The 24,019-nt window shown below is 46.1% G+C and overlaps 1 long non-coding RNA gene across 1 annotated transcript in view; it reads left to right on the top strand.

Moving 5' to 3' along the window:
• Positions 1–24,019, top strand: part of LOC144123386 (uncharacterized) — a 311,566-nt gene that overhangs the window by 149,620 nt on the left and 137,927 nt on the right. The window contains exons 2-3 of the long non-coding RNA XR_013313079.1: positions 17,804–17,857; positions 18,049–18,167. This is a non-coding gene — a long non-coding RNA (uncharacterized LOC144123386). The remainder of the gene's footprint in view (positions 1–17,803; positions 17,858–18,048; positions 18,168–24,019) is intronic.

The following is a 24,019-nucleotide window of genomic DNA, read 5'->3' on the forward strand; positions in this document are numbered from 1 at the left end:
TTCCACTGTGTGTGGAGATAGCAAGTTCCAATCTCGGATCGACGAATTTTTGAAACCATCAGTTTTACTAGAATATTCATTTAATTTTTTTCAGTGCTGCGATCGCGTTGGACGTCTAGTGACTGGTTCAATGTATCTATTCTTGTCTACTCCTAGTTTATCATAGTACGGTAAATGCATGAACTTAAACCTTTCTCTATAGCATCTGATTCGAAGTGGGTCTAAGCCAGCCTGTTTAACAAGTATGCTTGGTTAAGCGCGCCAGCTATAGAAACTGAATATAAATCATACCGATTTTCTCTGGATGCTCTCCAGCTTGCAGATGTTTTGCTGGGTCCATGGATACCATACAATACACCAATAATCAAAAATTGGTCTTATATGGGTTTTATACGCTAGAATTTTTATTTCTTGTGCTGACTGTCGCAAATATCTCCTCAGATAGCCCAGTTTCCGCATGGCCTTTTTTGTGATGTAGGTTCAATGTTCATTCCATCTGAGGCCGGATGTTAAAGCTACACCTAAGTATTTGCACCTTATTACAGAAGAGAGAGCCTTTCCAGTGATGCAGTATTTAAAGTGTAACGGTTGCTGTTTTCTGGTGAGTGTCATTGCTACGGTTTTCTTTGTGTTTATCTTCATTTGCCATGTCGAGCACCATGTTTCCATAGCGGTGAGTGAAGAATTTATTTCGGCCTGATCTTTTGGGCTATTAATATTATTAAAAAGGGTGCAGTCGTCTGCAAACAACCTGATTTTCACCGGTATAGTGGTTACTATGCTTTAATAAAGATAAGAAAAAATAACGGGCCGAGAACAGATCCCTGTGGGATGCCGGAACGAATAAGTTCCGGCCTTGAACACTCTCCATCGATGAACACGCTTTGTTTCATTAAAGAAAGATATGCCTCTTTTCATTGTAGCAGTGAGTCATTTTTTAACACCAGTTTTATTTTTAGATGCAACTTTTGGTGACAGACACGGTCAAACGCCTTCTCGAAATATAAGAAAATCATGTCAACTTGACCTTGCCGATCTAGAACTGCTGCAATGTCGTGAACTGTTTCGACTATCTGCGTTGTAGACGATAACCCATTACGGAACCCATGCTGCCTACAACCTGTCATGTTCTAAGTTCGATAAACGCCGTAATGCGCTTGAAGATAATAAGATCGAATGTCTTAGCGCATGTGCACAGTATTGAGATGGCCCTGTTTTAAAGGTAATTAATGAGCAGTCTCCTGTTTTGGGTATTGGTGTGATCTTAGCATATTTCCAATCATTTGGTAACTCTGCTCGCGACAAGGATTTGTTAAATAATAAACACAAGTATTCTGAAAACCATTCGTCATACCTTACAAGGAAGGCGTTTGGTATACCGTCTATTCCAAGGGATTTTTTAGCAGCTAAGTTAAGCAAAAATGACAGAGCGCCTTCTTCTGATATGCAGACATTATTGATAGGATGACAATTAGTGGGCAGGTTGAGAATTGGTCTTATACCACCGTTGTTTGTAAACACAGAGCAAAACACCACATTAAATGACACTGCTATCAATGCTTTATCGGTCACGGTTTTATTATTCTTTTAAAAACTGGACAAGGGCTCCTTTTTTTGAATAGAAGTGGCGCCAAAACTTTGCCTGGGAAGAAAGGGGAAATTTCTTCATATAAACAGTGTAGAAGTGTTTTTTGGCTTTCCTGATGCTGTCTTTCAAATGCAAACGCAATGCGCAAAGCTTGTGTGCATTAGTGGCCGAAGGGCACCTGCGATGCTGCTTTCTAATTTTTTTCGCTTTTCTTCCCAGGCGTACAATTTCTTTTGTTTTCCATGGATTCATTTGTTGCGTTCTCTTTAGCCCACGGGAATAAAGCGCTCGATGCTCTTTAGAACAAGTTCTTTGAAAAAGTACCACAAGTCGTCCACGCAGCATTCAGTTGACTCCGCATGATGGACAAAGCTGGAGAATGAACTATCCAATGCATCTAATATGTAGATGATATCGGTACCAAACGTTCTTTCTTTTTGTTTTTAGTCACATGTTTGAGTTCTAAGGATAAGAATATCATTTTGTGGCCAGATATGCCCTTAGCAACAAGTATTTTTGATCACGTTGAAGTAGGCTACTGCTGACCAGGAAAAAATCTAATATCGAAGAAGTGTCGTTCAGGATGCGGGTAGGTTGCTTTACCAATTTTGTTAAGCCGTAGAAAAATATGACATCAACAAGTGGTTCAGCTGCCTTAGACAGGGGAACTGGAAATGGGCCGTCCCAGTTAATGGAAGGAATATTGAAGTCACCGCCTAGTAACATGTTTGAAGAAAGGCTTTTGGTAGAACATAGAAATTCGTTTAGTTCATCAAAAAACGTACAATCGCTATTTGGGGGCCGGTAGAATCCGCCTGCGATGAAGTTGCATTCTTTTAGATGTACTTTCGCTATAACACATTCAATCGCAGGTATATCAGGTAGTCTCCTTACATTTAACGCTTCTTGAGATATAATTGCCACACCACCCCCTCGGGAATTGCTGTCTTTTCGAAACATACTGTAACCTGGCGGTGTAATCTCGTCGTCGCAAATGCTAGAGTTTAACCAAGTTTCCGTTACAATTATTATGTGCGGTTTGTACGCTGTTGCTATGCTCTCCAGGTCTTTGGGTTTATTTTTGATGCTCCGAGCATTGAGGTTGATGCATCGACGATGCTTTTTATTGCAAGTTTTGGTTCAGCTTTGACGGCTATGCCTGCTTGCCTGTTTGCCAACAGGAACCCTTTTATTGCTGGCTTCATCCCATTGAAACAGCTCATTATTTATTTTGATTTTGTCGTAGAGACGCTTAACTTTCTCTCCACTTCCTCTAATTTCGCTTGTGCTGTCCCACAATTACTTTCGCTTTTCTCTAGTGGCTGAAAAATGCTCCGAAACAGAGGTGTTTTTGCCTTTCAACTTCAAGCAGTTCTTCAGTACGTCAATGTTTTCACAGTGGTCGGTCAGTTTTATTATAATTGGCCGTGATTTATCTGGTTGAATCCGGCCTATTCTGTGTATTCGTTCAGCGGATGTTACTCGCACACCAAACATGGAATTAAATACGTCCTCGACTACACTTTTGATTATATCATTTGTTTCTTCGTCTTTCTCGGGAATACCAAAAACAAGGATGTTGTTCCGCCTTGAGCGGTCTTCTAGATCAGTCAGTTTGCCTTCTAAATTTCGAATAGTCTTCTCGAGGCTACACATTTTTACGTTTTTTTCTTTGATGGCTGTAACTGATGCTTCTACTATTTCTAGTTCGAATTCAATTTCATTTAGGCGCCTTTGGATGTTCGTTTGGACCTCGAGTAATTCAGCTAGCATTTGTTCAGTCGGGGGCCCGGGGTTGGGCGATGTTTATCAACAATGATAAAAGAAAATCATGAAAATCAAGGAGGACCATAAAATCGCTACGTGGGTACGTCAGCTGCATCAAACATCGGTCGCTTGTTTTAACAGCAGAAAATGTGTTACTGACCTGCATGTAAAATACGAGAGGGTTTAACATGATGCTGCCACGCGGCCAGCCGACATGCCCACTGATGGAACTTGAAGGCAGCGTGCTCTTTATAGTCGGAGTTGTTTATGTCAATGAAGCTGGCTGTGATAGCGCCCAGCGATTGTCACAGCACGGTGGTTCTTGTGTGCAGCCTCCGTAGGAGAAGGGCGCTTGGATGACCGGGTACACAGGACCTTGACAGGGTGGCTGGTATGCGCAGTATCCGTAAGGGGACGGTGCGTCGATGACCGAGCATGCTGATGCAGTGTGCTGACCGTCAGTGTGGAGACAAGCAGGAACATCTGCATGTAAATTACGTGCGAGTTTGACATGATGCTGACACGCAGCCAGCTGACGTGTGGAGACAAGCAGGAACATCTGCATGTAAATTACGTGCGAGTTTGACATGATGCTGACACGCAGCCAGCTGACGTGCTAGCCATAGGGGCCTGTGTTCCTTTTCAGCAATTTCAATACACTGCATCACTGTCCCGTGTACGCTGCGGTGTCTACTTCCTTCATGTCTCACCAACTAGCCTACACATCTACCCTCCTAAATTCATAATACAGTTCACCTAGCCGACGAATAACCTTGTACGGGCCGAAATAGCGGCGCAAAAGCTTTTCACTCAATCGACGGCGGCGAATGGCTGTTTAAACGCAGACTGGGACTCCTGGCTTGTATTCCGCGTTGCGTCTGCGTGGGTTGTATGGCGTCGGTTCGCTCCTGGTTTTTGGTACCTAATCGGGCAATAGAACGATGGAATGATCGCTAGGGGATGGAGCTCAACGCGGAGAAAGCAGTACATTTGCGTGTTACTAGGATAAAGTCTGTTAATGCTTTCACATATTCACTTCATAAAAGTCCTATTTATGGAGTCGATAAGTATAAATACCTTGGTGTTGCACTAACTGACAAGCTCAGCTGGTCGGAACATATATCCGATATTTGTGTATCCGCTCTTATAAAACAGTCGTTGCTGAAAAAAAGCTTAAAAGTTCGCCAATTAGTACAAAACTTTTAGCTTATAATGCATGCATAAGGTCGAGACTAGAATATGCCTCTGTTGTATGGGACCCTCATTGTAATAAAGATATTAAGCAACTTGAAAGGGTAAAAAAAAACTGATTTATTTTTGGAAAAGATAAAAGCTCAGATTCCTCCTCTAAGTTAGTGAAGCACAGTAATATACATGCGTTAGCATCCCGAAGGAAGGCTAGACGCCTTATATTTCTTTAACAGTCTTTCTGGAAAGATTGTTAACCATCCCAGAATCTGTTAAACATCCTAGTGCAAGGACAACGAGGCATAAGCATGAAGAATCTTCACTCCGAATTTTTGCTCGCACTAACACATTTAAATGTAGTTTTCTCCGCCGGAGAGTCACAGAATGGAATGCGTCACCATGTAGCATATATAAAAGCAATGATTTTGTGAAATATTTGGAAATCCATATTTTCCATGCCTAATGTATCCTGCTTTTCTTAAAAAAGAGCAATTTGCCATGCAATTCGCGTTGCTGTCATACACGAAATCTGGGGCCATATTCCGAGTTTGTGTCGTAATAAAAGGGTTATAATCGGCTGCAGCGGCCACACCTGATTGGTCGAAACGGCGGAAGCGGATGTCGTTTCGGTTGCGACTGTGAGCGGCGGTAGGATGTCACTGTGATGCTGTTGCCGCAGCGAAACGTCCATCGGCGCTATTGCTCTTTGGCGGGAAATCGAACGCGACGAAAGAGACAGCAGAAAAATTCCGCCACAACTTTAGTTGGGCGTCGAATTCCACTGTAAATGCTGCTTTATTTAGCCAATGGACTTCAACAAATATAAACAATAGTTCAGATACTCTTTTTATGCATCGTAAAGGCCGAAGCTGTACTTAAAGAAGAAAATATTGTACGCAACTACGCATGACTTTGCAGTGACAGAAGGCGGCCACAACAGTAGTACATCGCCAATTGTAATATAATAATAATAATTGGTTTTTGGGGAATGGAAATAGCGCAGTATCTGTCTCATTTACCGTTGGGCATCTGAACCGCGCCCTTAAGGAAGGGATAAAGGAGGGAGTGAAAGAAGAAGGGAAGAAAGAAGTGCCGTAGTGGAGGGCTCCGGAAAAATATCGACCACCTGGGGATCTTTACCGTGCACTGACATCGCACAGCACACGGGCGCCTTAGCGTTTTGCCTCCATAAAAACGCAACCATCGCGGTCGAGTTCGAACCTGGAAACTACGGATAAGTAGCCGAGCGCCCTAACCCAACTGTAAATAGCCAAAATCGCAAATGGCAAATGGTAAATCGCCATGCTTTTCAGGCACTATGTGTTTTTTTGTTTTTTAGGCATGGTCCTACAAGCCATATAAAGGCTCAGAGCGGCCTGTATCTCGTGTATTGCTATTGACGGTGACAAAATAAAATTAATATTATTAAGTTTCTACGATCCTACACTCCCTCTCCCCTCTAGACAGAATGCAGAAGTTGTTGAATTCTCTTTGTCTTCACCTTAACTTATTCGAAAGCTCTCTCCCTTCGTTTATATTGGATATCCGTGACGTTCCACTTTGGGCACTCCTTTTTTCATATATAACTTCCCCTTTCAAGCATTGTGTTTTTATCTCACTTGTGCATTTCCACCTGTATTGTTGTTTTTTTCCTCTAAGTTGTTTCATCAGTTCTGCTTGTTTTCAGTAATATTATTACTCTAAAACCGTGAAATCATAACTGATTGTCTGTACCGCGTTCACTAACTACAATTCTTGTCATGTACGATTGTATTTCTAGCATGTATTTCGGAAATTTTTATATTCGTTCATACAAAGATAAAGATTGGTTTATTCTTTATTGTATTTTGCTGTGAAATCCAGGGTTCGACGGAAACCCGTCTGGTCGGGTATGTTCATGGCGGAAAATCTTCAAGCGCCGACCAATCGTGTATGCGGTACTTTGCTACGATAGGTCGTTCTTGTGTTAATTCCCTTTGTTTATTGTTTCTGTTAGTTATTTATGTCTGTTGCCTGTTCTAGCTGTTTTCATTTCCCGCTGTCCTCGCGGTTTTCTTGTTTTCGCTTTTTATGCTTCATGCTCGCTGTCACGCCTAGTTAATGTGTCTTTTTTTGTCTCTATCGCCTTGACTGTTGCATTACCTCACTTGATTTTCTTCCTCTGTGAGGATCTGAATTTACATTTTTGTGCGTTGTATGGTGTACCAGCACCAAGACCTTTGGGTTGTTCCTGGGCACCGAAAATAAAGATTGATCTATTATTATCATTATTGATTGATTGATTGATTTATTATCATGCTTTTACAAAAAATTAAGGTTACATCAGCACCAGGGCCTGACATTTCCAATTACGTTTTCAAAAATTGCGCTGCTGCAGTTGCCGTGTATCTGGAACTGTTAAATCTTGAAACAGTTGTGATTCACCTCTTGACTAGAAAACCGGCAATGTCGTTCCAATATATAAGAGCGGTGATAAAAGTAAAACATGCAGCTATTCGCCCATATCTATGACGAGCATGCCTTGCAAAATACTCGAGCATACATCATGTATACTGTTCGACACAACATGGATTTATTAACGGCTTCTCGTGTGAAACACAGCTGGTAGAATTAACCCATGACATTTCCGTTTGCTTAAATTCCGCTGGTCCAGCAGATTGTATTTTTGTAGACTTTCGAAAAGCGTTCGATTTAGTGGCTCACAGCCTATTACTACAGAAGCTTTCACATTTAAATATCCGTAATACACTCCTGACCTGGATAAAGGCCTATCTGGTCGGAAGAAAACTGCGTATTTTACGACGGAATCGGTTCTGCAAGTGTGGGCGTCACTTCGCGTGTTCTGCGGGGATCGTTCTTAGGTGCTCTTCTTTTTAAAACATTTATAAATGATCTTACTAGCAACATTTCAATTAAAATCGGACTCTATGCAGATGAATACTGCATCTACCGCAATATTTCTTCGGAAGCAAAAGCAGCTAATTTACAACATGATCTCAACTCCGTGTTTTCTTGGTGCGAAAAATGGAATATGGCGCTAAATCTCTCCAAATGTAATCTCATTTCGTTTACGAAAATTTCTCCAAACCGACTATTTTCTTGACAGCACAGACATATCTCCTGTTTCAGTTATATATAATACTTGGGAGTCCTTTTCTCAGCTGACCTGCTATGGAATACACATGTTCATTATGTATTGGCTAAAGCCAGCCGCATATTAAACTTCCTCCGACGGAACTTTAGGGATGCGCTAGTTGCACTCAAGGAGATCTTATTCATGTCCAACGTACGCCCTGTACTTGAATACGCTTGAACCGCTTGGACTCGGATACAAAACAGAATACCGAGGAACTGGCGCGCGTCCTTCGAACGGGCTTCCAGGTTTGTCTCTAGCGATTTTAGTTTCGAAAAAGCTCTTCTGGTTTTCGCGACAAGTTGGCGTGGCCGCTTCTTGAAGAAATGAAAATGTATGGTTTATGGTTTATTTGGGTTTAACGTCCCAAAGCGACTCGAACTATGAAAGACGCCGTAGTGAAGGGATCCGGAATTTTCGACCCTCTGGGGTTCTTTAATGTGCACTGAAATCGCACAGTACACGGGCCTCTATCATTTCGCCTCCTTTGAAATACGACCGCCGCGGATAGGATCGAACCCGCGTATTTCGGGTAAGCAGCCGAGCACCATAACCACTGAAGCACCGCGGCGGCTTAATGGAGAAAGTATCTGAGACTCTTTCTTTTACGATGAGCTTAACTGGTATTCCCAGAGAGAAAGATTACAAGACACTTTGGCAACTAAAGTGTTGAGAGGTGAAAGCCGACCATTCTGTGACAATTTTCACTATGCCGTGACGACTTCCAGTGGATGTGACGTCACACCGTTCCCGTGGTTGTATCGATACTCAAATTATACATCTTACGGGGATCATAAGTAATAATTACGCCTAATCACACATTTTCCTATCTAATTTGACACAAATTCGAGGTTTTTCCGACCATTCTGTGAGAATTTTCGCTATGTAGAACGTTCATTTGGGCGAGTTGGTACAGATGCATCTTTAATAAAACAGCGCGAACAACGTAGGACAAGATGAAGGAGGACACAGGACGGGCGCTGACTCTCAACTAAAGTTTATTAAGCAACACCAGGTGTTTATAAAGAAAAAATTACATAGACAAAGTACATGACATGTCACACTAAAAGCGAAAAAACAAGAGGCAGAGATGCATACGACGCTCAAATGCCACCAAGAAAGGCTATCTCTTTGTCACAAAGAATGACTGACGTTTTGCTGACACAACTGGCCTCTTGACTAATATAAAAGGCTTCCATTAATTCCCGCGTGGTCTGTTCACTGTGCGTATAAAGCACCTTCGTGCTACGCCAGATGGCCGTGCATTCTTTCTTTTTCTTTTTCATTACCTCACACTTTTTGCAGTGCCTGACCAAGTAAGAAAGTTGCTTGTCATTTTCCAGATTATTTTTGTGCTCCTGTAACCTTTTATTTAGGCATCGTCCTGTCTGCCCAATGTACTGGGCTCCGCAGAAGAGTGGAATTTTGTACAGATCTACAAAACCGCTCCTTAGTTCCCACTCAGGTGATTCCAAAATTGTAAAAAATGGTATTATTAGTTCCTGCCTCGGTAATTCCTTGACAAAATCCTGTCACCATTCTCTCAGCGACAGATTTCAATCTCAGCTATCCAGAATTAGGCTTGCCGTGTACCCAAGTTTTACGGTAAGCGACACCTGCGCTCGTTTGCTCAAGTGGGTGAAACAGCAGGACACTCAGCAGGCTCGACATTTCAAGGATTGCTTGCGGGTAGACTGCGGGCTTACGGACGGACAAAGAGCATGGAGATCGTTCCGTGGATGGTGCACAACGTCGGACCGGCTCAACGAGTTCCTTTGGAGTACAGTGCGTCCCCGACTGCCGCCCAAGGAGAAAAGGAACTACCCCCAAGAAGGCAAGGTTTTCATCTTTTGCGATGAACAGGTCCCGCCGGACTTAACTGACGTTCTGAAGCTCGGCCCCAAGCATGCCTTCGAGCCTAGACTAGACAAGGCGGAAAAACTTTCATTGTCACGATCAATTGCAAGACAGGTGGAGGATAATGAAAGACATCGATGTATCACAGAGTGTGTGCAAGTCCTTGACCGCATGAAGGAGGAAAAGAAGAAGCCTAGTCCAGTACATGCCATTGCCAAGTGGATGTGTTCGAATGACTTAAGGGCGGTTCAATCGGATAAAGAAGGCGGCTTTGCTGTTTTTTTCTGAACAGCAATTCCAAGAAAAAGCGTTAGCAGCAGTGGTCAAGCAAGAACTTCGAGGTATCACCATTGAAGGAAGCGGAGACCAAGAAGCATGCCGTGACGCTTCTCAACAACCTTGGCCTTGAACGGCTGTGCACACAGGTTGGCAAGTGCAAAAAACTTCACCTCGAGTTATTTTTCAATGCGAAAACGCATAAGGTCGACGTTCCGTTTCGGGCAATCGTCTCGGAGAAGAACACGTGGCAACAACATGTGTCATTTTTTCTGCAACGACACCTTTCGTCCCTGTGCCTGAATGATCCATTCAGGATTCCAAATTCCGCTACGCTTGTTTCTTTCCTGAAGGATCACAACCCAGGAAGCCGTGTCGCCTTCAGTATTGATGTCATGGACTTATATTACAGCCTCTCGCATGACAAACTGTTGAAACGTGTAAAAATGTGCATTACAGAAGATAATGATGAGCTAGCTTTCGTCATGAAGTGTGGTCTGACAGTTGAAAGCTTCCTAGAGCTACTCCGTTTTTACCTGTGTTCGACCGTCGTAGGTTGGCAGGGCAAACTGTGTTCACAGAAGGCAGGAGTATGTATCGGGTCAAGCGTCGCCCCGGTCCTTAGCGAAATATTTTTGATGTACGTGGATAGGGACCTCGAGAGGGAACTATCGGGAATGCACCTAAAGACCGTTAGGTATGTGGACGACTACCTGGTGTTTACTGAACGCGATCGCTTAACAACGCGCATGGCTGACATTTTGAAGGTTTTCAGAAAATGGGGAGCAGGGCTGGAATTCACCTTCGAGGCACCTTCCGAGGAAGAGTTGCAGTTCTTAGATTTGCGCCTGCGATTCAGTCCCGATCATGTCTGCTGGAAGTATAACCCCAGATCTACAAAACCGCTCCTTAGTTCCCACTCAGGTCATTCCAAAATTGTAAAAAAATGGTATTATTAGTTCCTGCCTCCGTAATTCCTTGACAAAATCCTGTCACCATTGTCTCAGCGACAGTTTTCAATCTCAGCTATCCAGAATTAGGCTTGCCGGGTACCCAAGTTTTACGGTAAGCGACGCCTGCGCTCGTTTGCTCAAGTGGGTGAAACAGCACGACACTCAGCATACACGTAACAACCAACAAGAAAAAAAGAAAAAAGTTGCTATACTTCCTTATCTACATCGTATCACCCATGGGCTAAAAAATGTGGCAAATAGATATAAGGTTAACGTAGCAATATCAGCTCCCAACAAACTAAAACAGTTGTGTCCGGCGATCCAAAGGGAGAAGGAACGGTCGAGAAAAAGGAAAGGTTGTGGCACCGAGCACAGGAACAAGCTCGTCGCTTGTCGCAAAGGAGTTGTGTACAAAATTCCACTCTCCTGCGGAGCCCAGTACATTGGGCAGACAGGACGATGCCTAAATAAAAGGTTACAGGAGCACAAAAATAATCTGGAAAATGACAAGGAACTTTCTTACTTGGTCAGGCACTGCAAAAAGTGTGAGGTAATGAAAAAGAAAAAGAAAGAATGCACGGCCATCTGGCGTAGCACGAAGGTGCTTTATACGCACAGTGAACAGACCACGCGGGAATTAGTGGAAGCCTTTTATATCAGTCAAGAGGCTAGTTGTGTCAGCAAAACGTCAGTCATTCTTTGTGACAAACAGATAGCCTTTCTTGGTGGCATTTGAGCGTTGTATGCATCTCTGCCTCTTGTTTTATTGCTTTAAGTGTGACATGTCATGTACTTTGTCTATGTGATTTTTTCTTTATAAACACCTGGTGTTGCCTAATAAACTTTAGTTGAGAGTCAGCGCCCGTCCTGTGTCCTCCTTCATCTTGTCCTACGTTGTTCGCGCTGTTTTACTAAAGATGAATTTTCGCTATGCCGTGACGACTTCCGGTGGAATCGACGTCACATTGTTTCTTTGGCTATATCGACATCAGCGCTATTTCGACACAATTTCGACATTTTTGCCTATAATTAATTACTCTACAGTCATCAAACTAGGCTTCTAGGTTCAGTTTTTCCTCCCCTATCTCAAGCAACCATTCGTTTTCTGCTATCGTTTTTATTTCCCGAGTTCAATACGAGGCACCCTCTGCTAACGGAAAACTGACGACAGTATGAGCCATTAAAGGCTTTCGCCTTAATACATAAATGAGCCAAGTTACGTTGCCGCCCGCACCGACCACCCACTAAAAGTGCGCGGGTGCAATTCCCGTATAAACACATTCATATATAGTTTTTTTTTTCCCACGCACAATACCTGAATTGGAACAGTGGGCCTGCACAAATTGCTGCTGCCCCTCCCACATCTTGTTGCAACACTTTGCAAAAACCACCTGTTAATATGATTGTGTTATGTTAAAATGACTGTTAGTATCACTGTTGATATCAGTGTAGCAATATTTCTTGGTCTTGTGCATTGTGTTCTAGTTCTTTTGGTGCTCATTTCCAAAGTTCCTGTGTTGCGAAAACAGTTCTGTCTTTGAAATTTTATTTTCTCCGCATCTGTCGTGCACGTGTTTGTCTTTCTGAAGCATTATTTTCATTTTTGCCTTTGCTTATCTTCAAAGATGTTTCCCCCTACAACAATGCCCCAGTAGGGGCGCTGTAGGTATTTTGTAGAAATAAGAAAATAGACTGAATGCCTTCATATACTCGTACAGCAGCTAATCCTTCAGTAATATTAATAATTGTATTTTTTTTTCTAAGCTAGAAAGCTATGACATTTCAGGTTGGCGTTAAATAATCAAAAGTTAAAGTTCTGATAGGCACTGGAGCGTGTGTATTGAAGCTATGTGGTCGTCTCATATAGTACATGATAAAAAAGTGCCCCAAAGTTTAATTCCTGGGCCCTTTCTTTTTCTGAGTATATATAACGACGTGAAGTCATATTTAAATACAACCCAATGTCTCTTGTGCGCCGACGACAAAATCATCATGAGTTCTGGCAACATGTCTTCTGTGTTACAAATCTTGACTCGTTGCTACGATCCTTAGAGAACTGGAATCGCGTCAACTATGTTAAAATTAATCCGTCTAAAGGAAGTTCTTTGGCACTGAACGCCCCTTGAAGAAAAATTATTTCAGATCTATGAATACATATCAACAATGTTACCATACCGGATGCACATTGTGCTACATTTCAAGGCGTAACTGTTGACCCAGATTTAAGGTTTAATCACCATGTTGCCTAAGTTGTTAATAAAATTGATTTTGGAAAAAAGATTCTTATCACAATACTACCATTTATCAGTTTTGAAAATTGCTCATCATTAATTACACATTTATACTCTCCAATATTAATTTCAGTATCACTTCATGAGGTAGGGCATAAAGAACCCATCTATCTCGACTTATTTCTATGCAAAAAGAGGCAATTAGAATCATCACTTTTTATTCTTCTACCCAGCCATCTGACCTTTGTTCCAGCCACTGCATATTCTGCCCCTTGAGCTATACAAATTTCAGGTACTGGTCTTCCTTTTTAAAGTAATCAATAAATATTCTTGTGTTAATTTTTTTCCTGAAAATATGCTTGCTAATAAAATATGACACGTCTTGCTTTCTCGAACAATTTTTTATTACCAAAAACAAGGACTAATTATGGCAAATAAACGACGCTTGGACGTTCACTGAAATCATCAATATCATTGTACAAGCTCAAATTATCTTAAAACACCGCATATTTTAATCCTTGGATATTTAATACGTTTTGTCCTTAGAAATCCGGTATCGCATTCGTCTGCTGTGCATTTGTTTTTCTTTTGCTGTTTGGTTCTTCGTTTCTATTTTTTTCACATAGTATTGTTCTGCATGATCAGGTTCATGTAGTTGTAGAAGGCCCTATTTGCAGTTTCGACTTTTTGGCCTCCTGCTTTATATATACCATATAATCATGTATTGTAATGCAAACCTGAAATAAAAAATTTCAATGTTAGAAATATTGTGCAAAGTATGGTCCATATAATCAACTAAAAAAAATTTATGCCCAGGTTGCATTCACTCTCAACATATGGCGATCAAAAACTAAGCTTTCTGAATCCCCATTTGCTGAGCGAATATTCTAGAATTGCTGAAACATTGTTTGCTGCCACAGTGCAGCGCCAAATTCGAACCGGCTGCCCTGTCCAAAGAATTGTGATGCTCCCTCAGCCGTTCTTTAAGACATCGCCCAGTTTGGCCAACATACCACCGAAAGAGGCCAACATACCGAAAGGCTAACATACCAACATACCGCATGAAAGAGGGATCTTGTATACTACACCTTCGACGCACTCAACCCTCCTCTCTGGGCAGCCGGTTCGAATTTGGCGCTGCACTGCAGGCGACCTAAGCACACGTGCGCCCCATTGTTTCATCAGACATCCGTCATCTTCAAACATAAAGGTCAGATAGTAAGGGAACTAGTAGAGGCATATCATATTGACAAGGGGGGTGCAGCATGCATTAGCAAGCCCTCATTATCATTGGCTAACCACGAAATCACCTGTTTGTAGCATGCATTTGCATCAAGGTAGATTTAATGTGTTCAGTGATGACGCAGTGTTTCTTGAATATTTTTTGTTCTGTGTAGTGTTTGGCGGGAATAGTATATGTACACACGTGCGTAATAAATCACCAGTTGAAAGTCAGCGCTCGTGTCGTCGTGTTTGGTCCGCCCTTGTGTTTTTTCCGCGCTGTTTTACCATGGATAACAGTAACCAACTTGCTCAGCTTTACGTACTTCTAAATGTCATTTCTATTTCCCTGGGCTCCGTCTTTTCTTCGTGTGTCAACCATAATAGACCCGCCATGTTAGTCTCGATCATTGCAATTCGCATTTGTAACGCTAGGACCATGTCCTGGCATGCGAACCATCACTCGTGCCCCGTGGAAGTTCAGCGCATGTGCGGATGGTTGCAGCCTTCCCCCGGCCATTCAAGAAGGATCTGCCGTATCTTCACCTCGGAGTGGTGGAGACAAGCTCGTTTTTTCAAAGAAAGGTTGAATGTTTGTTGTGGCAATGAACGTGAACGAAGTGATCGCCGACTTGTTGCTGATTGGTGCAAGACAGCTGACCAGCACACTAATTTCTTGTGGAACAGGGTCCGCCGCTCATTGTCTGCGAGCAAGGAACGCATGTCTGCCGGTGCTCGCGGTAGGATAGTTGTTTTTGATGACGCTGTTGTGCAAGAACGCCATCGCAAGACACTGGAGCTGGGACCAAAATACTGTTTTGAGCCACGGCTATTACCAGCTGAAGAGTTGGGCCTGTCAAGGACAATCGCTAGGCAGGTACCTGAAGTGCAGCGCCAGCAGTGCGTCTCCGAGTGCTTCTCAGCTTTTCAAGGTGCCCTTGGCAAGAGTAAGGCTCAAAAAGGGTTTGGCGCATCAGTGAACCATCTGGCCGCCAACAACCTGAGACCGCTGATAGCAGACAAGGAGGGGTGCGTTGTTGTTATGAAGGAGAGTGTGTTCTCGGACAAAGCGCTTGCTGCCATCTCCAAGAATTTTCGACAAGTGCAAGAGAATGCCGCAAAAGTTGAGACGTGCCGTCGCCCTTCTTAAAAAGGCCAATCTCGACCGTTTGCGCGAGTCCGTAAAGAAATCGGAACGCAGCACGCTTGAAATATTTTTTACGGTTAAAAGCCACAAAATAGGCTATCCGTTTCGGTCCATAATTTCGGAGAAGGGAACTTGGCAGCTTGTTGTTTCCAGCTACTTACAGAAGGCGCTTGCTTCCCTTCCTTTTGAAGACCCTTTCCGAACGCGAAACTCCGACGTCGTCTTGGAGTACCTTCAGAATAATAATCCTGATGACTGTCATGTGTTCAGCGTGGACTTCGAGGATTTATACTATTCAATTCCTCATGAGTGTTTGCTGCGCTTTGTAAGGGAATGTATAAGTGAGGACAATGACAAAGTGCGCTTCCGAAATGTTTGCGGTGTATCTGTTGATGCTTTCCTTGAAGTGCTGTGTATGTACCTCCGGTCCACAATTGTTGCATGGGATGACAGTGTGTTTATACAGCGTTCCGGGATATGCATTGGGTCTCGCGTGGCTCCGCTGCTAAGTGACTTGTTCCTTAGCAGAATTGGCAAAGCAATTGCAGGAGAGTTACCGGGCGGTGTACTGAAAGTACACAGATACGTGGACGATTACCTCGATTACCCTCAACAAGTCGTGTGTCCATATCATTGAGGAAGGTGTGCAAGGCCAGATTTCTAGGCTTAAGGACGCTGGTTTTCCTGAGGCAACTATCGGAAGGTTATGCGAAAGGCTGATGGCCAAAATCAAATCGGAGCATAAGCGTGCTCCTCAGGAAGATGAGGTCACGAATCGCCGGAAGATTGCTGTCATCCCTTATGTCCATGCATTATCACACCGTTTGAAGAATGTGGGGCGAAAATTTCTAGTTGATGTTGTATTTTCGTCTCGCAGAAAATTAAGCAACATTTGCCGAGCTGTGCAGCGGAAGCGAGAGTCCCTACTAGGAAGGACGATTGGTAGTGGTTGTACCACAGCACACGCAGAGAGGAGGGTTGAGTGCGTCGAAGGTGTAGTATACAAGATCCCTCTTTCATGTGGTGGGTGGTATGTTGGCCAGACTGGGCGATGTCTTAACGAACGGCTGAGGGAGCATCACAATTCTTTGGACAGGGCAGCCGGTTCGAATTTGGCGCTGCACTGCAGGCAACCTAAGCACACGTGCGCCCCATTGCTTCATCAGACATCCGTCATCTTCAAACATAAAGATCAGATAGTAAGGGAACTAGTAGAGGCATATCATATTGACAAGGGGGGTGCAGCATGCATTAGCAAGCCCTCATTATCATTGGCTAACCACGAAATCACCTGTTTGGAGCATGCATTTGCAGCAAGCTAGATTTAATGTGTTAGGTGATGACGCAGTGTTTCTTGAATATTTTTTGTTTTGTGTTGTGTTTGGCGGGAATAGTGTATGTACACACGTGCGTAATAAATCACCAGTTGAAAGTCAGCGCTCGTGTCGTCGTGTTTGTTACGTCCTTGTGTTTTTTCCGCGCGGTTTTACCATGGATAACTGTAACCAACTTGCTCAGCTTTCCGTACTTCTAAATGTGGTTGTGTGTCCGCTGGAGCCAAGGGACCCGGTCCCTTGTGGCACGTGCACTGCCTTTTGTCGCGTACCCCAATGCATTTCTGTAATGGAATGTCTTGAATAAAGAAAGAAAAGATTGCATAAAAACTTGAGAGAATAATTATGCTCCGGATGCTTCATGTTTGCAAGTGGCAGTGAATGGAAGTATTGTACAGTGTCGAATGAACGAACTGAATAGAATGGGTGGAATGAATGAAACTGAATTGTACGTGACACCTGCTACAAGTTCCATTTATTGCCTCTGTTCTGTTCAGTTTCATCATTCGACATTGTCCAATCCTTCCAATCACTGCTACTTGGGAACATAAAACAAACGGAGCTGGGCTGAAAACACATTGTGTGCATTAGCATCATTCTTTCAGTTTTTAATGCAATGAATGGAACTTGTACGTCACATCTGCGACAGCCACAGCGGTGGCTCAGTGGTTATGGCACTCCCCAGCTGACTCGCAAGACGTGGGTTCGATCCCTGCCGCGGCGGTTGAATTTCGATGGAGGCAAAAATTCCAGAGGCCCGTGTACTGTTCGATGTCAGTGCACCTTAAAGAACCCGATGTGTTGTGAATTTCTGCAGCCCTTCACTATGACGTCCCTCATAGCCTGAGTCGCTTTTGGACGTTAAACCCCCTTAAATCATGAACATCTGCTATAAATTTGTTATGAGACTAAGTCGAAGTACTAAACATTCTTGATCGCTTGACGGCGCGAAAAAAAAAAGCTACGTTTCTTGTGCAGTCTCAATGATGACAGAATAAGAGGTGAAGTAACACAGCAAAGTTGCAGAGAAGCTCCGTACACAGTGTACGCACCTTGCAAATGGCGTCTGCGCGTGCGAACAAACATGCAGGCTCTTTTTAATTTCCAGATAGAGCTCCATCGCCAGGTTCCACATGCCGGTCGATTCGCTGATTGTGCTGAGGTAAGACCCTTTTTCAGCACGGACAGAACCGCGTGTCGCGATTTTCCTTCGGTGGTCCCGTTACCTGCTACGAATTAGCGCATATTGAGGCAGCCCAAGGATATGAGTTGGCAGTCTTTTTGAACACGACTGGGCCGAGTGCGGAGAATGCCGGAGGCAGCGTAAACGAAGCTTGATGACGGCACTCGCAGGCACCGTGGCTTCCACCACGACGCACCGGCACCACAGCGCTGGTCGTGGGACATCATCGCCGCCGGGCTGCTGTCGGTGATGCTGCTCAGCCTTTTGCTGTACCACCTCGTCTCTGGCGGTGAGTATCTCTGTGACGGCCAGCCTCTTGGACCAGATAATTTTACAACGTGGCTCCTAGCGCGCTTATCCTTCATTCGTGTGACATCCGAAATTGTTGGTGTGGCGGTCAGCTCATTTTTAGTCTCAAGCCGGGCCGTGCTCCAGCGGATACATCATCTTATCGACCAGTCTGCATGAATTAAATTTTTGGGAAGGTCTTGAAATGGTGCTTGATTCTCGAATCTACCATTTTCGAGTAGTCGCAACCTTCCCCCCCCAGTTCGGTTTCACGGCTCCACATGTGCTGTCCAGCGTCTTTCATCAATTCGGCATTCATTTTCGGGCTCAGGGTATGCCGGCGTTGGCTGTTCTCACCTGATTTAAAATCTGTGTCTGATTCCATTTGGCACTGTTTGGTGCTGCATTTCTTATAGGCAGATAATTGGCCTTCAAATCAGTGTCACCTTCTGCAGACCTTTTTACAACATCGTGACTCATTGTGAAGGTAATGCGAAAAAGGAGGACGAGTAGGAAGGCATGACACGGCACGCGAGGCCGTCGTGGCGAAAATCGTCTTCTTTGCTGACAGGGCAGGCGAGGTGGTAGCTCATCCACTTTTAGGGAGCCCACAGGGGTTGTCTCTCAGCCTACTTCTCTGGAGCATGGCAGTTGCTTCACCACCCTCTGTCATTTCCGTGTCTTGTTCAGGGTTTTCGTAATCTAGGTGCTTCAAGGGAAAGCTTTGGAAGATATTGTTCTCAGCCGTATCACCCGATGGGCATCCAAAGCTAAGATAGAAATTAGTCCGACTAGATCATGTTGTCTGATCTCTCAGATGGTACTCTCATGGGCCGTCGTGACCATATAATGCTCGTTTCCAAGGTACACCGCTTCCCTTTCAGTCTCCTATTCGCGTTCTCGACGTCTGTTATGCTAACCTCCCAAGACCACCTCCTCCGGTAACATGAAAAAATGGAGTTGCTCACCGCCAAGCTTGCAGGTTTTCTTCGCACGCATTTTTCGGTTCCACCCGCTGCCCTTCGTTTGCTTCTTCGTCGAATTTTTCTTCCGGCTATTGCACATGCCTCTTCACTCCGGTGTCCTCAGTCTCCTGGGTAGGTTGCCCAGCGAAATTCTCTTGTACCTCCAGCGCATTCCCGTGCTAGTTGTTACTGGAGTATATTGCACTACATGAACGGCTGCGTTGCATGTTCCGGGGGCTGCTCCTGCGCCTTAGGTAGAATTAGCAAGTCTCAAAGCTCAATTCCGCCTTTTCTGCTTTAAAGAACCTGCCGTTTTGTTTTTGCCGTATTCACTGTGCTAGTCTCCAGATACCATGCGACAATTCGGTTCATCATCTAATGTTTCACGCTTTTCACATGAGTGCCCTATTCCTGCCGTGGCCGCTGATGTCGCCAATCAGCGTGTTGTACCATATTGCTACGGTTGTGCTTGTGCTTGGAACGCTCGTGCTTGGTGCGCTCGCGCTTGGAACGCGAAGAGGACGAAGTGCGTTTCTGCTGCTGGGCTTCGCGTGCCCGGTTGTTCGGCTGCGTGGCTGTAAGCTGTTTCCCTGTAAATATATTTTTCCCTTTTGGTGTGCACATCTTCACGTTACATTATTGGTGGAGGTGCTGGGTACAGCCACAGCAAGCACGGAACTTCGCAGCGGTCGTCAGCTCGCCGGCTCTTCAACCATGACCAGCGAAGGGGCCGCTCCGTCGGCGTCCGCCAACCCGGCGTTCATCATTGCCCATCCGAGAGATCCTGGGACCTTCAACGGAACGGACGGCGTCGACGTGGAGGACTGGCTCGCAATGTACGAGCGCGTGAGCACACACAACAGGTGGGACCCGACCCTAAAGTTGGCCAACGTCATCTTCTACCTGACGGGCACTGCCAGGGTATGGTTCGAGACCCACGAGGATGAACTCACCAGCTGGGATCTCTGCAAGCGCAAGCTTTGTGACCTGTTTGGTAAGCCATTCGGGCGTCAGCTCGCTGCGAAGAAGGAGCTCGCATGCCGTGCACAAACGTCCACAGAGTCCTATGTATCATACATTCAGGACATATTAGCTCTCTGCATGAAAGTCGACGCCACTATGTCAGAGTGCGACAAAGTAGGTCACGTGCTCAAAGGCATCGCAGATGACGCCTTTAACCTTCTTGTATACAAGGACTGCGGAACGGTTGACGCAATCATCAAGGAATGCCGCCGGTTCGAACAAGCGAAGAGCCGCCGAATTTCTCCGCAGTTCACGCGGTTGCCGAATACGACTGCGACGTCGTCCTGTGTAGACTCGACTCTACCGAGCCGTCTGCCGACATCTGAGAGCCTGACACGACTTGTGCGCCCAGAAGTAGAGGCAATGTCCCCCGTTGCGTTTCATCCACCCGCAACAGACAGTACTCCAGCAGTATCCCTTATACAGGCTGTCGTTCGCAAAGAATTTGCCAATCTTGGGATTCAACCTGTTTGCTCAGTTAGTGCCCCATATGCTCGCCGCATGTCCCCGGAGCTCGGTTCTGAACGTGCATACTACCCTCGACGCAGCCGCAATCCAGATGAATGGAGAACACCTGATGACAGGCCCATCTGCTTTAACTGCTCCCGAGTTGGCCACATATCTCGACACTGCCGAAGCCGTCCGTCCTCGACCTACAGCCGCTACCCGCCGGGTTCTGCATATTCCCGCCGCTCTCCCTCGCCCTCGGAAACGACCTCTGCTGGCCACAACGCTCAGACCCCGCTTACCAACCGTTCGTCGTCACCTCAGCGCCGTCGATCTCCATCGCCCCGACCTCGCCGCCCTTCGTCGCCGGCCCCATATGCCCGCTCCCGGTCGGAAAACTGATGGCTGCAGCGTCTGGGGGTGATGCTGCTCTGACGACCCGACCAGAAAACCGTCCTTTAACTCTTCATGCTCATCGGAACATCCTTAACGTCGACGTGGACGGGGTCCCTGTTACCGCTCTGATCGACACTGGAGCGCACGTCTCAGTCATGAATGCTCGTCTTCGCCGTCGCCTAAGGAAAGTGCTCACTCCTGCCCCCTCAACTGTGGTCCGTGTTGCAGATGGCGGTATGTCTATTGTCGTCGGAATGTGTACTGCTCGTGTTTCAATAGCCGGCCGCCATACTTCTGTGCTCTTCACTGTCCTCGAACACTGCCCTCATGACATCATTCTCGGCCTTGACTTTCTCACCGACCATTCCGCCCTTATAGATTGCGCCACAAGCATCGTTCAACTCGCTCTACCTGTTCCTTCAGAGCCACCGGATCCAATTGTTCACCGACTGTGCACCGCCGACTTTGTCCCCCTGGACCCCGATGCCGCCACTTATGTCCGTTTCTCCTCGGTCCCGCCAGTTCCCGATGGTGACTACATCATTACTCCGGTTCCTGATGTGCCCTTTACACGCAGTGTTGCCCTTGCGCATACAGTTGTCACCATGTCGGCAAATCAAGCGTCCCTTCCGGTTCTCAACTTTGCCTCTTACGTTCAGCCGCTCCCACAAGGTATGTCGCTCGCCACGCTGTGCCCTGCTGCCGAATGCGTCGTATCGGCGGTGAGAAGCGTCCCACCCTCGTCGAACTGCCGCGACTCTGACGTCCCACCACCTGATGAATATGCAAAAATGATTGCTGCTGACCTCTTGCCAGGGCAAGCTCACGACCTTCGGTATCTTCTGTCGTCTTTTCGCGACATCTTTGACTTCGATGACCGCCCTTTGGCTCGAACATCTGTGGTCACGCATCGCATCAACACCGGTGACGCAGCTCCTATTCACAGACGACCCTACAGAGTGTCCAGTACAGAACGCACCATCATACAGCAAGAGGTGGACAAGATGCTCAGTAAAGACATCATAGAGCCCTCGTCGAGCCCTTGGGCCTCACCAGTTGTGCTGGTTAAAAAGAAGGACGGCAGCTGGCGCTTTTGCGTTGATTACCGGCACCTAAACAACATAACAAAAAAAGACGTCTATCCACTCCCAAGAATAGACGATGCTTTGGACTGCCTTCACGGAGCCAAATTTTTCTCTTCAATTGACCTTCGGTCCGGGTATTGGCAAATCTCTGTTGATGACAATGACCGCGAAAAGACGGCATTCGTCACACCGGACGGCTTATATCAGTTTAAAGTTATGCCATTCGGTCTCTGTAATGCGCCAGCTACCTTCGAAAGAATGATGGACTCCTTGCTTCGCGGCTTTAAATGGTCCACATGTCTATGTTACCTCGACGATGTTGTGGTTTTTTCGCCCACGTTTACCACGCACCTCGAAAGACTGGCGAGCATTCTTTCTGTCTTCCGTCGAGCCGGGCTACAGCTCAATTCGTCGAAATGTCAATTCGGTCGCCGCCAACTCACCATTCTCGGACATCTAGTCGACGCTTCTGGTGTCCGCCCGGATCCTGTTAAAGTTAAAGCCGTCAAGGACTTCCCTATTCCCCAGTCGTCTACGGATGTGCGCAGCTTCGTCGGCCTCTGCTCGTACTTCCGCCGTTTCATCAAAAATTTTGCCGGCACCGCTCGCCCCCTGACCGACCTTCTAAAGAAAGACACCCCTTTTACCTGGGGCCCTGCCCAAGAGGAGGCCTTTTCTTCGCTAGTCGACTTACTCACCTCCCCACCTATTCTGGCCCATTTTGATCCGCCGGCTCCGACTGAAGTTCGCACAGACGCCTGCGGTTATGGGATTGGCGCCGTGCTAGCCCAACGTCACCAAGGGCAAGAACGCGTTATTGCATATGCCAGCCGCCTCCTTTCTACAGCTGAGCGAAATTACTCAATTACAGAGCGCGAGTGTCTAGCTCTTGTTTGGGCCGTAGCTAAGTTCCGACCGTACCTGTTTGGCCGTCCATTCTCCGTAGTGACCGATCACCACGCCCTTTGTTGGCTGTCTTCACTGAAAGACCCCACAGGCCGGCTCGGACGTTGGACGTTGCGCCTCCAAGAGTATTCTTACACTGTTCATTACAAGTCAGGGCGTCTCCATCAAGACGCCGACTGCCTGTCTCGGCACCCTGTAGAGCCGCCTGATCCTGGAGACAACGACCTCGGCCCGTGCCTCTTCGCTATCTCCGATCTGGTTAACATCGCGGACGAGCAGCGACAAGACTCTTCCTTGCGTATTCTCATTGATCGCCTCAACTGTGCCAGCCGAGATCCTTCATTGCAACTGTTCGTCATTCAGGATGGCGTCCTATACCGCCGCAACCTTCGTCCTGACGGACCTCCGCTCCTGCTAGTCGTTCCCCAGCGTCTCCGTTCATCTGTCCTAGCGGAACTACACGACCTACCGACCGCAGGCCACCTCGGCGTCTCCCGCACATACGATCGGGTCCGACGCCGCTTCTTTTGGCCTGGTCTGTACCGCTCTGTTCGGCGTTACGTTGCCTCCTGCGACCTCTGTCAACGCAGGAAGAGACCATCAACGTTGCCTGCTGGCCTTCTACAGCCTATTGACGTACCTCTCGAACCATTCTACCGTGTTGGACTCGACCTTCTCGGACCTTTCCCGACGTCCTGCTCCGGCAACCGTTGGATTGCTGTCGCGACCGACTATGCGACCCGGTACGCTATCACGCGTGCGTTACCAACAAGTTGCGCAACCGATGTCGCCGACTTCCTATTGCAGAACGTAATCCTTCACCACGGCGCTCCACACCAATTGCTGACGGACCGCGGCCGCTACTTTTTGTCCCGAGTAGTTGACGATATCCTCCGGTCCTGTGGCACGCAGCATAAGCTCACTACAGCTTACCATCCCCAGACGAACGGGCTTACCGAGCGCCTCAACAGGACTCTGACCGATATGCTATCCATGTATGTCTCGCCCGACCACCGCGATTGGGACGTTGC

This window comes from Amblyomma americanum, chromosome 3, assembly GCF_052857255.1.
Source record: "Amblyomma americanum isolate KBUSLIRL-KWMA chromosome 3, ASM5285725v1, whole genome shotgun sequence".
NCBI lineage: Eukaryota > Metazoa > Arthropoda > Arachnida > Ixodida > Ixodidae > Amblyomma > Amblyomma americanum.